This window comes from Leopardus geoffroyi, chromosome B1 (assembly GCF_018350155.1).
Source record: "Leopardus geoffroyi isolate Oge1 chromosome B1, O.geoffroyi_Oge1_pat1.0, whole genome shotgun sequence".
NCBI lineage: Eukaryota > Metazoa > Chordata > Mammalia > Carnivora > Felidae > Leopardus > Leopardus geoffroyi.
In genome coordinates this window covers 111,604,283-111,622,852 of record NC_059327.1, presented here as the reverse complement: position 1 = coordinate 111,622,852, position 18,570 = coordinate 111,604,283, and the positions used below count along the sequence as shown (strand labels likewise).

At 35.4% G+C, this 18,570-nt stretch overlaps 1 long non-coding RNA gene across 2 annotated transcripts in view; it reads right to left on the bottom strand.

Moving 5' to 3' along the window:
* LOC123593782 overlaps positions 1-18,570 on the bottom strand; it is a 634,051-nt gene that overhangs the window by 264,986 nt on the left and 350,495 nt on the right. The gene's annotated exons all lie outside the window — the stretch shown is intronic.

Below are 18,570 nucleotides of genomic sequence, written 5' to 3'. Positions count from 1 at the left end.
TTTGAGGTGGAATGAGTTGGTATTCCCAATGAAAATAACTATGAAAAGGCAAAAGATTATGAAGTATTCACATTTGAGTCTTCCAATATTGTATATCCTGCCCCCCAAAAAAGTTGCATAACCATGTGGTGCTCAATAAAAAACTATTAAATCAACATCTTTATATCTAGCACTTAACTGACTGCCATACATGCCTACTGTTAACATCTACAGTAGGTACGATGGTTTTATACAAATCCAAGGAAGAATGACATTGATTAAATGTTAATATCCTCATATACAATTCACCACTAATTTTATATTTTCTTTTTCAACATTTTTTCTGTTAGCTGTTTTTGTTAACTATTAATATGTTAACACATATTAATGTAGGTTCAGAGTCTTAAAGCCTAAAATAAATTATGCCAAATTAACATAAACTTAAATTTCAGTGTAATTGGGAGGGATCTCTATTGTTACACATCTTTAAATTTCACCAGAATTAATATTGTATGTCATTATTTTTAATGTAAGTCTGAAGGGCTAAATAAAATTATGAAGGCAGACAGATTTTTATGAACTTATATATAAATATAAAGCATCTACTAACCCTTAATTTATGCTCAGAATACCTCCAATGCAGAAGGGTTAAATGATTAAGAACATATACTAAAGTAGTGTTAAGAATAACACTATTCTTTTTTTTTTTTTTTTAAGCCATCTTCCAGAGTTTTTTTTTTTTTTAATTTTTTTTTTTCAACGTTTATTTATTTTTGGGACAGAGAGAGACAGAGCATGAACGGGGGAGGGGCAGAGAGAGAGGGAGACACAGAATCGGAAACAGGCTCCAGGCTCTGAGCCATCAGCCCAGAGCCCGACGCGGGGCTCGAACTCACGGACCGCGAGATCGTGACCTGGCTGAAGTCGGACGCTTAACCGACTGCGCCACCCAGGCGCCCCAAGAATAACACTATTCTTAAAGTATTAAGAATAATACTAAAATAGCATTTCCTGGATTCAAATCTTGACTCTGCTATTCATTAATTTATTTATTAACTGGACAAGCTACTTTTTCTTGCCTCAGTTTTCTCATCTATAACATGGGAATAATATACGGTTTTCACAACATCACTGTAAAGTAAATAAAAAACTTAAAGCAGCATTTGTCACATAATTATTACATATTATTAGTCTTCTGTTCAAAATTAAGGCAATTGAAGCTAAAAATCAGGTACTTTAGTCACCAAAATCATAGTAAGACATGAGGCCAGATCCTAATTTCTCACTAAATCATGATATTTGGGGGTGCCTGGGTGGGTGAGTCAGTTCAGTGCATGATTTTGGCTCAGGTCATGATCTCATGGTGGGTTCGAGCCCCACGTCAGTCTCTGTACTAACAGCTCAGAGCTGGGAGCCTACTTCAGATTCTGCATCTCCCTCTCTCTCTGCCCCTCCCCCGCTTGCGCTCGCTCTCTCTCTCTCTCTCTCTCTCTCTCTCTGTCTCTCTCTCAGAAATAAACAAACATTTTCTAAAAAATTAGATCATGATATTTTGGAAGAATAAAAGGAAAATATCTATAGGACATTCTATCACTAGAAGATTACGATTATTAAAATCACATCAATGGCATTTGGGCAGGAAACTTAAAAATTATGATACTTGTTGCTTCTATTTAGCATTATAATAACAAAATTTTGTTGAGGAAAAAGATTAATAAAACCTCAAAGTCAAGCATCTTTCTTCATGCAGATAGCCAAAGCACATAAGAATATTTTTTGGCAATTCACACATTATAAAGTTTTTTCCTTTGCAACATTCTTTGTAATAACTCAGACGCTTTAACCAAAAGCCAATTTTAAATGGTAAATAACAACCATTTGGTAAGTATTGTTGGTAAGTATTAGAATAAAATCTTAGGAACAATCTCCTCAGTTCTAAGGTATTCAGGTTTTGATGTTAGCAAATATCCCATGCCCTTTCATGGATTTTACAGAGGTTAGCATAAATCAAATACATTTTAAACCTTCACTAGTTATTCTGTATAAAAAAAAAAAAGTCTCACCTAAATATTACTGATTAGAATGAAAAGTACTGGGAAAACTTAGGGTGAAAGTTTAAAGAAAGTTAACAAGAACCTACTACCATATACAGGATGACCAATCTTTCCCAAAGCAAAGCAAAAATATCCTTGCTCAGGGTTATTTCATGAAGTTCTTTTCTTAGGTAATTGACCAATGTTTTGTTTTGCTCGCTTTTGCACTATGTGAGTTTAATGTTTATTTTCTATCTATCATGATTTTCCCCTCCTCCCAAACGATAAACTCTGCATTCTACAAATAGTATCAGCTACAAAAAATTAACCAAGCTAACTTTTATTAGCTTGTTTTCTTTGACTACAAACATGATGAGATGAGATGCACCCCTGACCCCCATGACCATCAAGTCAAGTCACATGACTGGAGTTACTGGCATCTGTGGAAAGATCTGTTGTCAAAGAATTGTTTAAAAACTAAATGAGGAAATGTCTCTCACCTATTGTGATAGAATTCTGAGTTATTCTATTGTTTAGATTCTAGGCTAACATTTAGTATCTAATTTTTTTTTTAGCGCTTTGTTAAGGTGAATTTTATAGTCATCTAGAATTTAGAACTATTTTATAAGTTTTAATAAGGTTTTATTTTCCTTTTTTCCTTGTAGTTTACATGTTTACCAAAGCTCCTTTGAAAGAAAAATTAATGAGCTTCTCTATATTCAAACAAAAAAAAAATTGACATCTGGGTTGGAGGTTTGAAAGGAGGGACGGAAGAAAGCAGATACAATATCCGAACTCCAAAAAAACATCTAAACTGAGATAGAAAGTAGCAGCAGGAAATCAATACCAGGTTTTGAAAAAAAATGCTAATATAATGAAGCAAACATTGAGCCAGATGCTACATATGAAGGAGCCTCTCTGCTAAGAAGTGCTAGACACATTTATAATATTCAAGTGGCCCAATCAGAATTGTTGCCCTTCCCAAAGTTCCATACTGAAACTCACAGTAACTGACTTACTCTCAGGATTTGACTGAAGAACATTTTAGATCTGAAAAATAACACCGTATTACTGTTTTGTATCTGTCAAAAGGTATGAAATTTCTTCTAATCAATAGCAAGCCAAGTTTGTCATTTTGCTATCTTTTGCTCACGTACAAAAACTTGTGTTTTTCTAAAGTCTGCAATAAGACTTTATTTCCATATGCTTTCAAGTCAAAAACTTAGTCATAACAGTTGGAAATGTGAATGACATTAGCATTTATCTACCCGAGCTATGCAGAGACAAGACTAAATCAATTCTGGGATACAGTTATTCAGACTAAAGGAAAATGTCAAAATTCACCTTACATACCTATGAATCAACTTATTTTCTATAGTCATAATTGGCTCCTGAGAATATCTGACAAAAGTACTATAACTTTGGAGGAAAGAAACTGACCAACCTTTTGGGAACCCCATTGTTGGAACTGAATGTAATAATGTGGATTACAACACTTCATAGAAAGTTTGCCAGTCTATGGGGCGCCTGGGTGGCGCAGTCGGTTAAGCGTCCGACTTCAGCCAGGTCACAATCTCGCAGTCCGTGAGTTCGAGCCCCGCGTCGGGCTCTGGGCTGATGGCTCAGAGCCTGGAGCCTGTTTCCGATTCTGTGTCTCCCTCTCTCTCTGCCCCTCCCCCGTTCATGCTCTGTCTCTCACTGTCCCAAAAATAAATAAATGTTGAAAAAAAATTAAAAAAAAAAAAAAAAAAAAGAAAGTTTGCCAGTCTAACTAGAGAGTAACCCAGTAATTTCAACAGCATTGTTAAATCATTAGCAAATTCCTTTAGTGAACTTTGTGACATGAACTATAAGAGCAGCCTCCTAAGAATTCACGTGCATGCAAAGCACATGTATCCTTATATTCCTTCAACCAAGCTTATTAAGCTCTACAATTATATGTTTTCAAATATACTATATAAACCCCTGGAGCGCCAACGCCAAGGCCATATGTGGTATTTTATCTATATTCTATCCTTGTCTGCCCCTTTGCTAACATTTCATTGAGTGCAATACACAGTTCAGCACTCAGAGTCAAATAATTGTTGACTAACAAGACATACACATCCCCCTGTATAGACTCTATGGTATCACAAAATGCAGACATTTCAAATATTAAAAAAATGTAGATCAACTTATGACAACAGAGAACCAGGCGGGGGAAAGTAAAACAAATTTCATGAACTTTCACCTAGTTTTTCTGATATTGAATGTGCAAAATGAACTATTTCAAGAAGAATCTACATTGAGCACAAACCTTTCTAACCACGGAAATGAGGGAAACTTTCAGTTCATGGAAGGAACTAAAGATAGATTACCAAAGACAACCAATGTCCTTTTTTCACCACTTCATCAAACATAACACTTAAAATTACTTAGAAGGCATTGTGGTAATATGTTGTCCAAAATGTTGCCGGTTAGAAACCCCACATTTTATCATCTGACAGTCCTGTATCTTCCCCAGCCCTCCTTCATCACTAAAAAATACTTCTATAGTTTGATGCATTTTTCCAGAGAGCAATGAATGGGTTAGATCAGCAACTGACTTTATCCACTGACATACAGACTGACTGATGGAAACTTCTAACAGCCTTAAGACTTTAAGCCTTGGTACAAGAGTTTACATCAGACCCTTCACAGAGGAGGAAAGCCATTTAATCCTAGAAACTTGCTAAACTTCCTACAAGACAAACCAGAGATTTTTGTGTATTTTATTAATTCCAAAAAAGCATCAAAATAATACTTTTATACCTTTGTGTGTTCATATTTCTTTTTTTCCTGTGTATTTGTGTATCAGAAAAGACAAGTGCTTAAGGTTGAGCTTCAGATGGCAACCCCAATTTCATTCTGTACCATGCGTCATTCATCCTATTAAGGGCTGCCGCTTGCTTGGGTCCCTAAGAATAATTGCTACCACTTCATTCTGCAATGGCATGCAGATTTAAAAAAGAAGAAGAAGAAGAAAAAAGAGAGAGAGAGAGAGAGAGAGAATGCCAAGGGACCCTGTGCTTATCCCCCTAAAAGCAAATTCAAAGGTTTCATAATTTAAATGGAAAATGACTAGAGGGTGTATTTGCCCACATGCTTTTTATTAAATTATTGAAAGCTTTTTCATCTCTCTGCATTTTTTAATTCTCAACTCTAATGTATATTTTCTATGTATTTGTACTGAATGAGAAAAAACTCCCAAAAGATTGCATACCAAAGAGCAGAGCCTCCTGCTCCCTGAAATTGATGTATGTTTATGAGGAAATCCAGCATGCGATTTTCAAAACCTGCAGGTTCATTGTAAGTTAAACCATGTGGCCTCTGCTCAAATCACCCCTTCCTTTCAAAATCACTCATAAGAATTCCCAGTTGCCTTCTTCCCTTGAATCTTTCTGCACTAATCTACTCCCACCAAGCTCTAGCTCTGTGCCAGCGGAGCCACTGGGGGTGATGGTCCACCAGCCGTCTGGGTGACTCCTTTCATAGCTGAGGAAGCATGCCCTCACAAACAACAAGCTTTGTCTTTTACTCTTTTATTTTGGATAAGAATTTGTTAAATAAAGAAGGGAAGTTTCTTCAAGAAGATGTACAGAGCATATTTTCAGTGTGCATCAAAATGACCTGGGCTTGATAAAAATATAGTTTCCTGGCTTCCTTCTAGAAATAACTGAATCAGAACACTGATGGGTATGTAGGAATTTGTATTTTAAATCTGAGAACTTCTTTTGAGGCACCAATAATATGTTTATGTCATTACAAAAGTGAAATACACTTGAAAGAACACGAGTCTTTTCATAGCAAAACACAAATATTTTGAAAGGGTGTATTACTGAATAAATTAGAAGCGAGAATGTTCAGCCTCAAGCAGAAGTTGAAATCTTAAGAGCTATATACTATGTGTCATCAGTAAATTAAAAAGGGAAAAAATAAAATTTAATAAAAAAAGGAGCTTTTGTTTCATCACCTGATTTTGTCACGGAAATTTGTGTAAAGTCTGAGAGTCACACATCATCTTTGGAAATGACCTATGACCTTAATTCTCAGACAAAAGAACTAAAAGTACAATTTAGGTGAAGAATTTGCTGTCCATTTTTAAATCTTTTGTTGGCTCATTTTCACTCAGCCTAGGCCTCATTCACCTCGGGATTTGCACGGAATCCTGCTGGAGGGCCTCCTCAGAGTTGTTAAGTGACAATCTAAAAGCCGATTTAGGATTAGCCAGTTAAACCAGGTGAGCGGAGAGTTTCACTTTGATGAGGCAAGAAAGCAGTGCGGCCAGGAAGTCCGGACTGCGAGGCCAGAAGGGCTTTATCAACCCTGAGAGGAGCGTGTTCAGGGAGTCTGAGTTCACACTCAGCGCGGGGATTAACTTCGGCTCAGGCAACACCTGGCCAGCACCCCCTGCCCGCTGTCCTGAGAGCCTAGAAGCCAGTACACCACAAGTATAAACATGGCACGACTCTTTCGTGTGTTAATTAGCACTCTCTAGGGAGCTTGCTATTAAGTAGTGAGACAGTCACTTTAAAACAACGTTAAAGAAATGCCTGCGTTCACAAGAGTCACAGCAGGTATCAGGATGGTTTCCAATGTGCAGAACCAGCCAGGGAGTGATATTTCTTAAAAGCCAGAATTATTCAATGTGTTCATCCGGAGACTGCAGTGTTTTCCATCATAGAAAAAGAGAAGGAACACTTATGATACATTTCTTAATATTTTTATAGTAAGTGTTATTTCCCTGAGCCAAAGACAGCCTTTTCAATCTGCACCTATCCCTTCAGTGACTTAAACTGTAACTATGTCACATGACTACAACCAAAAAGTCTTTCCATGTCCTTGGAATTCTTGACAGGGCAAGGGCGTGGTTCAAAGAAATCTGTTTATTCAGGAAACTGGAAAGCAAGGGATTTTCCTTCAAGGGCACATCAAGGAGATGTGGTTTTTTGAGAGGAAATGCTGTGAGAAATTATCACATTCATTTATATTTCTGTAGATAATACAAACCTCAGAAGAAAAAAAAAAGAGGTACACATGAAAGAGCCTAGATAAAGTCAAGTTGGCAGGAAAAGCAAAGACTGAAAAAGTGTAATGGCAGAACAGATGACTGTTGGCTGAAGTAATAAGGCTCTAGAATGTAGATTCTCCCCACTCCACAGTGTGGTTCAGGGGTTAGCATCATCAGCATCACTTGTGAGCTCGTGAGAGATGTGGCACCTGAGGACTTTCTTGAGACCTACTGCATCAGACTCTACTTTAACTAGATCTCCACATGATTCAAACCTTAAGGTTTGAGGTGCACTGTTCTAGAAAACTATAGCAAGAGAGCATGACAAATAGAAATATGAGCCTTGAGCATCAGAAAACATTCCAGATTTTATTTGTAGATGAAAGAAGGTAAAAGAAGAGCTTGAGCAGGGTAGTTACTTTAGAAAGAGTAACATAGTATTGTGCATTAGAATTTGGAAATATACACAAACATATCTATATCTATCTATACTTATAGAGATATAGATATATAATATATATATATATATATAATATATATATCTATATATATATAGATAGATGATAGAAACAATTAGAATCCTAATGAGGTATTTCACTTGACAGCCATGTAGAATAAATGATTTAAGAGATATTTAAATGTATTATATGTTAGCCTATATTTACTTTTATACTAATTCCTATCAAGACTCTTTGGTCCTAGTTTCCAGGAGTGTCATTACCAGGTGACATATTATCAAATAGCAATTCAACCGAGGCTAACTCCATAGATAAGGTCACAAAACACATGTCAACCCAGTCACCACCTTTGCAAAGGAACTAATGCAAAATTGTGATCACACCATGAAAAACAAGAGGGAAAGTAGAAAGATGGAAGAGTTGGAGAGAAATTTGTGTGAAAGACAGGAAGAGAAGACCGAGAAACACACAGGTGTCCCCTGCTATCCAAATTCAAGAATTTAATGAATTCAGATAGCAGGAAATGTGTGTATTGTTAGAGAACACTGGGCAAGAGAGAGTGATGGAGGAAATATAACCAGTACCATTCAGTTAGAAGTTCATTGGTAGAGAAATGATAGAACATCAAGAAAAAATGTATCCCAGCCATACATCTATTAATGAATCATAATGATTTACAGTTATGGCAGTGACATGATCCACAACTCAAGTATGAAGTTGTGAGCTTCTTATCTGTAGCTTCTTTCCTCTGTGCATTTAATGTTTTTCCCATGGGTAAGTCATCCCTTATTTAGAGGTAAGTATAGCAGAACTTACTGCAATTGTTGATAGAGTTGGTATAGAAAACCATCTACTGAGGACTGTTATCTAGGGTAATTATACCTCACTCAGACCCTGAGTGGAACAATTTTCCTTCAATTTATATGCCACACTAATTCCTTCAACCTGATTTACTCATATGCAATGCTGGTAGTGCTGTAGACAATGACAACAGCTAATATAACTTGAAGCAAATATCCAGTGGACAACCATCTCCCTAAATCTGCTTTCACAGTTCCACAAGCTTCCCTTTAACAGTCAATGTTGTAGAGCCTCCTGCAGACCCATTTCTTTGGTGATGGTATAGTACAAGAGGCAGTTTAGGAGGCCAAGATAAGAATCTGTATTGTCTAGGCAAGCTACTTAACACCTCTTTGGGCCCCAGTTCCCTCTTTTGTAATATGGGGAACATATTAATTCCTACTTCATAGTGTTGTTTTGAGGATTAAATGATATATGTGTAAGTGTGTGTGTGTGTGTGTGCATGCGTGTGTGTGTGTGCATGTATACACAGCACTTGACACATAGTGCCTTGGAAATAGTAGCTGTTATTATTCTCAAATGCCAGCTCCTCAAATGTTACTGACACAACCTGTTGTTGACTTTATTGCTTACCTCAGTAAGGAAAAAGAAAACCTTCGTAGAGCTTTGACAGTGTCATAAAGGGGGAAGGAGGCAAAGTCAAAATTTGTTGGGAATTGGAAGCTTGGTTTATGTGAATCTTCTAGTTAAAGGGTTTGCTTATCATTAGGTGAAGATTAGGATACAATTGCCCATCCCTAAGTGTGTTTTAATGCTTTCCATTGATGATTTGGTGAGTCTTTCAGGAAGTTCCTGTAGTGAACAATAAAGCCATCTGCCTGGGCAAGAGTCTCATGAAATAGTCAAGTTAATGTAGACAGTAAATTGGTTGGTTTTTGCTGTTGTTATTGTTTAGGGTTTGTTTTTGTGTGTGTGCGAGGCGGGAGGGTGGGAGGATATAGTAGGGGTGCTAAGTAGTTTCACTCCTCAGTGTATGTAGTAAGTAGTTTATATGCTTATTATTATTGTTTATTTTTCTTGTTGGTTTTATTATTGTTAAGTTTCTCAGAATAGATGCAACTTTGCTAACTACCATATTAACTAGAGTAGTAAGATATTCTATTTTTCCCATAATCACCCAGGAAACATCAGGACTTTGAGAAATCAGGCAAAAGGGAGAGAAGTTCCTGGGAAGTCAGATCTGAGTAAAGAAGAAATATATAGAGGACTCTAAGGTGAGTTGGGGAAAGAGTGGAGTAAACAGAATGAACAAGTGAGATGATATCAGAAACACGTTGCATATAGCACATTTTTTTCCCCTGAGGTTGGCCTGCTACTTTCTAACATTAATCATTTACATTGGGTTTGATTCTTAGAAAGCAACAAGAATCAACCACTGTGTTTGCTTTGCTTTGTTTTTCTCTTTGAAGCCATCAAGGTATCTGAAAGATCCTTTGAGGAAAGCATTGCACACAGCATTATTAGAAGTAAGAATAATATTTGTAGGGGCACCTGGGTGGCTCAGTCGGTTAAGCATCCAAATTTAGCTCAGGCCATGAATTCACAGTTCATGGGTTCTAGCCCCACATTGGGTTCTGTGCTGACAGCTCAGAGCCTGGAGCCTGCTTTGGATTCTATATCTCCCTGTCTCTCTGCCCCTCCCCTGCTCATGCGTTCTCTCTCTCTCAAAAATAAATAAACATTAAAAAAATTTTTTTAAAGAAGTAAGAATGACATTTGTAATATATACACGTAGATACAGTAAAAGGAGGTGATGTGAGCATGAGTAAATGGCAACGGCTTTAAACTGGGTATACATGTCTTCACATTCTGTTTCTGCCACATACTAGCTATGTGACCTTGGACATGTTATGTAACCTCCCTAAAACTTACTTATCTATAAACTAAGACCACAACATCTGCTTGTAAGAATGTTATAAAGAAATCATTATTACCACATAATTCCCAATAAATTATATTTACATTAGAAAGTGAAGATATGCTTTGTATTTTATAGGTTATATCTATATATGTACTGTTGATATATGAATAGAATACTATATAGTAGTGAGTTTTATACTATATAAGTACAAATTAGTAATGGAAATATAGGTCATTTCTGCTTTAAATAAAACTAAAATCTTATTAATTACAGACACACACTCCAAGTCACAGAATTTAGTTTTAATTGCCAATCATAACTAATTAAGTATAGTATCTAAAATTTCATCCACCTAATAAGTAATCTTCTTCTTATTTACACTCAAGGCACTCAATTTTTATGCCAGTTATTGTCATTAATTTCTACAGATATGAATATTTGCTCTTGAACTTTTCCCATTTTCATATCATTTTAAATTCTAAACTATCAAATAAACATCTGGGGTTATCCCAAAACTTGTTTAAATCATTTTTTAAACTAAATTTTTAAGAAAACTTGTTTGGGCTTATAATCCCTTTTTTTAATATGTATAGCAAACAAACACCAAATCCACATGCTTAACTGAAAGAATTGATTGATAAAGTAAGTTTCAAATGATCTAACAATAAAATAATTAAAAGGCAAACTGCCACTCTTCCCCAAAGAGGTTTGTAAGAGAAAGAGATGAGATTCTCATCATAACAAACAACATTTTTAACATGTATAATACACTTCATTTTAATACTATGTTGAAACTAAATAGCAATAGTGCCCTTTCTCTTCCTCTTCCTACTCACGGTGCCAAAAGAGCCCATACATCCAGGTAGCCTTCAGATATAGTGTCAGAGAGCCCCCATATCTATCACTCCCTGATGATGAATGAGGTTCTTCTTCTAAACAAATAAGCACTCCAGAGGGTTACCCTTGACAGGGCTGTTAATCCAGAGAGCTTGCCTTATCACTGCAGAACTCAAGGGCTGAAGTTTTACAGGATCCCTGCACTGCCTGGCTCTCCAGCAGTTGTCTGGAAGCTGCATGGCACATGGCCACCCTTTTCGGAGAACAGCCAGGCTCTGCCCTTCTCTTCAACGTTCTATTTCCAGATCTGGTCTTCAGCTAACTTGGGGTGTTTTCTCTTAGCAAATTGAAATCATTTATATTATACATGCAGCAATCAGTATGCTACATTAATACAGCATTCATTTTGTCTCCAGAAAAACAATAAGCTGACATAAATTCTCATGCATGCAAAGCAAATTAAAAGACAGGGAGGTTAAATGACTGGTCTTGGTCTTACAAAAGCAGAACTAGAAACACCACCTTGGATTCCAATATATGAAACACAGAGACAATCTTCATCTCTTATCAGCAATGTATAAATTTCTTACCAAAACTCTCTGGCTCTTGACTTTGCTTCCATTGACATCTAGACTAAAGGTCAGCATTTCTTTTACATTCCAGAAGTTATTAGGAATCAACTTATATTCCTGTTAAGAATTGATGAGTTGGCTTTATTTCAATAAGGTTCAACAAATCTCTTAGCAGCATCTCTAAAAATATGTGTCCAAATGATGATTAAGCAGTCAGGAAAAGGACTTCTCAAGCTAACATACACTCCCTTGATATTTTAAAAGTATTAACATATATTTTTCCAATGAAAGTAAAAAGTTAAAAATCAGTTTTTTGCCTCTGTAAATGATTAGCAGGCACTTCAGACCTCCTTCTAACCTCTTCTATTCTTCCAATCCCACAACGTAGCACCGCAGGAGATATGGAGAAATAAAGAATGCATATTTTTTATCCCAGTCACAAGCCTTATGTCTTAAAAGGTTTAGGAAAGGCATGTGACATGGCCTGTTTGAAAAGCAGAGCATAATGTGTTTTCAGTTTATAAATTATAAAATATTCAAAAGCACAGACTAACACCAAGGAATTGGTTACTGCTAGATATCTGGAACTGTTTTTTTCTTTCTTTCTCTTATCTCCTTGCTTTTTCTTTTTTCCTATTAAGAACAAAAGGCAAATAAAATGCAAATGAAATGCCTTAGGCCTGAGAAGATAAGAAGGAAAACATCTGTGCCAAAAAGAGAAAGAATATGGGGGGTCTCTTTGAATGCTTATCAAACAAATTGTTTAATCTTGGGATTTTTTTTTTGATTGACCAGTTCCTAGGATGTTATTTTCTAATTTGCATGTTGGTTGAATATTAAATTTTACAATCCTATGGTTAAGCAAAATAGGCATACTATTTTGTAGTTTGTTTTCAACTTCCTGCACAAAAAGCCTAAAAAAATATATCACTCTTTAGTGCAGAAAGTTTGCTACATTATTTCAACTCAGAATTGCTGCCTAGCAGATATTACACAAAATAGGATTCAACTCTCAACATCCTATTAGATTATGTCATTGCCTTTATTAAGAAGGAAAAGCTGGAATATGCTCTATCCTAGTGATAAGACTGAGCTTTCTAAATAACTCAGAATCTGTGTGGGTAGCAATTTAAGCCTTAAATTGGGATCTTACAGGCCTTTCTGAAGACTCATTATAAAGGAAAGATTAAGTGGGTCCTATTAAAATGGCTCAAGAAGATTCCACACTTAGGAGAGCCCAGTGTTTTCACGTTTCACATAAATCTATATACATACATATTAGACCTAACTGAAAAGTCTAAAATCTCAGAAGGATCAATTCTTGTATAATGTTCACAGATAGGGTTTTTAGAGTCACATAAAGCCCTTTCATTCAAATTCCATCACTAGTTTCTAAAATTATTTGTATTTATTATGAACTAATAAAAGCAAAAACATTATTTAGGGTCTCAACCTAACTAAATCTTACTAAAATATTACAAGCAGCAAGTTAAGTGTAAGCCCAACCTTTCCCAACTCCTTACTCCTTTAACACTTTATTTTGGGGCTATGTCATACTTTCCTTAGGCCATCTTCAATCTTTATGGCAAGAAAAAGTGTTTCCCCTAAGTTGTAAAACTATACAAGTATGTAGTTATGATAGTTACATTTATCAAAAAAATCTGTTAAATATCTTTTTGACCTAACTTGAGACTCAATTCAAAACATCACCATGATGTATCTATCATTTTAGTACTTCATATATTTCATGGAGATTTCAACAAATAGATGAAAATGTATTATTTCTAATGTCAAGTATATAGAAACCATATTATAACACAATAACTATTAAAAGGAGAAAGTACTTAATTTCTAGGTAGACTTTAATCAATGCCCCCTGTATCAAGATGGACAGTATTGCTATAAGATAAATGGATAAGTGTACCCAAACTAAATACACAATGGAGACTCTTAAAAGAGATTAGATAAATGAGAAACAATTCAAAAGAAAAGTTAAAAATGAATTAGAGTTTATTTATCCAGTTTCAAATGCTGTGGCTCCAGAAGATTATGACAAGAAGTTGACTATCATTTTAAAAAAAGAAAAGAAGAAGAAAAATTTATTTTCAGAAATAGATGATTTTAAAATTGAAATAGGAAAGATGAAAAATAGCTGAACATATTTTTTTATAAGTAATGGAAAGGATTTTTCCTGAAACAAACCAGAGTCATTTAGAGCTATAAGTTTAGAGCCTTCAAGTTTTATAATGGAAATAAAATGGTATTTTATAAGAAACTTATCTTTGCTCTTAAATATCTCTCTATAGTCTTAGCTCAAGTCTGTTGGATAAATTAAATTTTATGAGAAAATCTTACTTGTTCCTTAGAAGAACTGCTATGTCTGTGTTAAGTGAGTTTATAGTTCCTTATCTTAGAAGAAATAAGTGATTGAATAGTTGTATTCCAACCAATGATATTATCCAGAGACATTAACAAAAGAGAAAGGGCTGTGTTTGACATGATTGGGTAGAGGAGAATCTTTTAGGCCTTTCATAGGATGTATTCCTCTCCAATAAGCAGGCAGATGTACATCTCAATTGCTCTTTATTTTTACATATCTATTGACTAGGACATTCTATGAAGGAACAAACACAATAGCATCCATGAGAGAGCTATCAAGTGTGATGTAACTGCCCGATAGAGAGATTGTGTCCTTGTTTTCTTCCTTCTGTTATCTCACTAGACAAATCTCTCCAGCCTTTAATTGCAGCCTTGACTGTGCAATAATTAACAGTTTGGGTTGGGGGAAGGGAAGGTCTTTTTAAAAAACTATGTAATAGATTAGCCGTTTTGGCCATATACCTCCACTTAGTATGGAATTGATTTGTAAAATAGAAATTGCTTGGCAACTGTCATTTAATGTTCTGCTTGGACACTGCCGGAAAGCATTTGGATTGATTGAATGCTCTTTAAGATGAATGTATAAAGTTGATTTAATTGATAGCAGAGTTTTTCTTCCCATTTATCAATAGATACGATCTGTGTAGCTGCATTGTGTGTTATCTTCTTTTTGAAAAAGATCAACAAAAGGGAAAGAGATTCTCCCTTTGTAGTCACCCCAAAATAAACATTAACTCCTGCATCAGGGACAGGAGGAGGATGAGGCTAGGCTCCCAGTGCAGTTTGTAATGTACGTGAAATGGATGGAGGCTGCTCCTGAGAAGCTCAGATTAGAGAATTCCCTTTAATAATGAAGTCAAATAAACCCCAGGGGAGATAATTCACTGGGCTTTCATCAGTTACACTCATATCTCATTTTATCACAGGACCAAGTAAATGAATTGAACAAAAAAGTTCTCCAGAATAAAATGAGAAACTGACTTCACATTATAGCAACAGGACTCACTGTTAGGCCTAACTTAAACGCTCACAAACAGAAACTGGCTCAATATTACAAAATATTTTAGCAAGAGTAAAGTAAAAACTAATACTCTTCTCAATGAACACTTTGTAATGGTATGATGATAATATTATAGAACGTTTATTTCAAATGAAGACTTGAAATAGTGGAGACATTTCCATAAAGAGATATGAAGTTATGGGCCTTCGTATGTCTGAAATCTTTAGGCTTGACCCAGTTTGTTTTTATATTGTGAAATAAAATTGTGTTTTTTAAAATCATATGTAGCTTTTATCACTAAACATTCCTAACTATGTATGTATGGATGTATAAGAGAGAGAGAGAGAGAGAGAATGTGTGTGTGTGTGTGTGTTTGTGTGTGTGAGTTCAAGTCTAGAGAATATAATATAGAGTTTTTACTCAGGAACACAATCTAAGAATTTTTTTTTCATTTTTTTCATCTATCATAAACATGAGTTGTGATGTGAAAGTCTTTCAGACATGTCAGCTTTTTATCAAATGTAGTCTTGCTTAAATGAACTGCCTAAGCCTAGAGAAGGTAAAGGTGGGTCAGATGTTAGGTATGAAAATAGGTAAGAGATCTCCTTGCTGACCATCGTGATGAACATTTAAACCACCTTAGTTTCAAGGACCAGGTGAATCTATGGTTTCAGAATTGAAAAGTAAAATGTCATGTACTAAAACATAAGAAATACAGGTCCAAAACCTATTAGGCAGGCTCAGGAATGACTACAAAACTTGTGGGACCCAGTGCAAAATGAAAATGTAGGAAAATAGCAGAGCATTAAATGAGTGGAGAGACCTGTGTGGCTGCCTGGATGACACTATACATCCATGAAGCCAGCTCTGGGTGTGTGCTGCAACGTGTAAGGAAAGAATAGCTTCATGCGTTTTCAGTAACTTCTCCATGCTTCAAATTATTCTCCATCAAATAGTCTCAAAGCACAGATCTCTACATGTGCATTGATCGGATATGCATTCAGAGACCTTTTACCTGGCCTCTGTTTGTGTGGCTTCATATCTTTATGACATGGAATGAACAGCTTGGCGCCACGTTGCTGTTATCCATTAACCATTCCTGTTTTCCTAATCATCTTTGACTCCATCTTTCTCTGTCCTATCTGTTATTGTCTTCGGAAAAGAGATGTGAGGTTTCCTTTGCCTGTTCTGGTTTACATGACATGATTTGTGTATCTGCCTACAAGACTTTCTCAAATGAACCCTGTGCATTATCTTCTTCCCCCAGCCCCTCCTTCTCCGAAGAAAGAAGAAAAAGGTCATACATCTGTAAAATGACAGCACTTATGAAAAATGAGAGTTTGGCCCACATGGCTCTCATCAGACACAGACTCATCTGCTGTGCCACAGACACTGCTCATTTCCTTCAGAATCAGACTACAGTTAAAAACAGGAAACACCTAATAAATTGCTGGGTCTATCAAATTAACAAAGCATAAAGAAACCTTCTAGGTAATCAATGAGTATTGCTTGCTTGAAGAAATCCAAGTGTCAAACATAAGGAACCTAGAAATGTGACCATACTTTTCTCTATAAAAGTACTTTAAGATGTCAACCTTAATTTAAATTTAGAAATAAAGAAACCTACTCAGTGAAAGTGTAGAAAAATTGGACTTTTCATCTAATTTTTAGCCACAGATGGACTTAAAGTATTTCAAAAGCAATTAGAACTTTTATCATATATTCATTGTGCTAGGATTTTTAAGCAAACACATTTAATTTGAAAAAAAAAGAGTAAGTTAAGTATACAACAATCATATAAGTGATAGAATTCTCCAAGCAATCTCTCTTTGTGTGAAATTAATCAATTCCATTTTCTTAATGGGAAAAAATATCACTATTATGAAAAGATTTCACCATAGCAATATCTAATTGCTAAAAGCTGCTTGTTTTCATATATTTTTGCCTAGGGTGAAATCAGTAATAAACCATGAAACAAGGGTATACTTTCTTGAGCTATATTTTGGATAATAAAAATACAAGTAAATTTAGATCTGGAAAAAAAAAAAAAAAAAGATATGCTGTGCAATTGTAACCCTTCTCAATCCTGCTCCTAAAAAATACTTTCTTCATGAGAAAATAGAGGATAAAAGCCTGAAAAAATTTCACCCTCATTCCCTTCAAACCTTTTGAAAGTCTAATCTCTCTAATGCTTATGTGCTCTGGGTTTCATTGCTCTCCTTAAAACAAGTTTCTAGGAAAATATCAAGGAAATAAAAACTTTTGAAAGTTGATAAGAATATCCCTTAAGTTCCTAAGGACAACAACATTTATTTCCAGAAGGAATTCAACTCCTCTGTCCTCAGAAGTCACACAAATGTTTCTAGCACCACTCAAAGACATTTTACTATTCAAATCAAGAGTCTTTGCCACTGAGAGTATTATTTGTCTTGTGTATGAGTGACCCCTTCAGGTGCCGTATTGAAAAGACTATTTTATACACAGAATATTTAAGGTCCTCTTGACATAATGCATGCATGCTAAGAATTTTCAACAGAGCAGTTTGTTCAAAAGTTCTCTGAGAATGATAATTGCAATTTTAAACAATCTAAGAAAAAAAAAGATGTTTCTTTTAACAATGCATTTTATGCAGTATTCATACATATTAACCAAGAAACAAATTTTGAAAACTGCATACAAGAAACTATGCTAGAAATAAGATAACCATACTAGTCAGAATACAGTGTCAGTTTCTATTTCTAATAATCCATGTTCTAATTTTCAAGGATACCAGATTTTTTATAAAATCATGTATCTGGATCTGTTCAGAAAAAAAATATATGATTGCTACAACAATAAGAGATACAATAGTACAAAATTCCTGTCCTTTGAAAGTTTGTAATTGAACTGAAAACTGAATGAAAGACAATAATTTAATAATTAAGCTAGAATTGTTCAGGAAAACATGGTAATTTCATCATCTTCACTGTCTCAGATAAAATGTCTAAAGCTACCTGAGCAGTAGGCTGGCATGAAAAAACAAATATCCAGAACTGCAATAATTCTGAGTCTGTGAAAAGTGAAATGACTCTGGAGTGGAACCCAAGCAGAATTACCAACACTATAAACCAAATGCCTAAGAGGGGGATTCATGACCTGGAGTTCATTCAAATTGACAATATACAAAGTACATTCTAGAAGGTAAGGTAATAATGACATGAATCTGGGAAGCTATAATCCCTATCTGTAGGCAAGTAGTATCTTGACATGAGGTAGAAGGAGAAAATAGAATGAGGCAATGCCTCAGCCAGCATGGCTGGATGTTAAATATAGAATTCAAGTTCTTGGAAATAAAGGCTTAGTGAGGGTAGGGCCCAAATCAGCCTGATATTCAGGACGAGATTTCATTTTCAGTTGTACTTGGATTATAAACTAGTAATCACAGGGTCCACATGAAGTTAGTCAGAAAAAAGGCAAGCTAGTGCAATCAGGGCTGATCTACTGAATATCAGATTCAAAGTTGAGAGCGGCAGATCGATTCCTAATCCCTTCCTCATCACAAGACTTATGGGTCCTTAATAA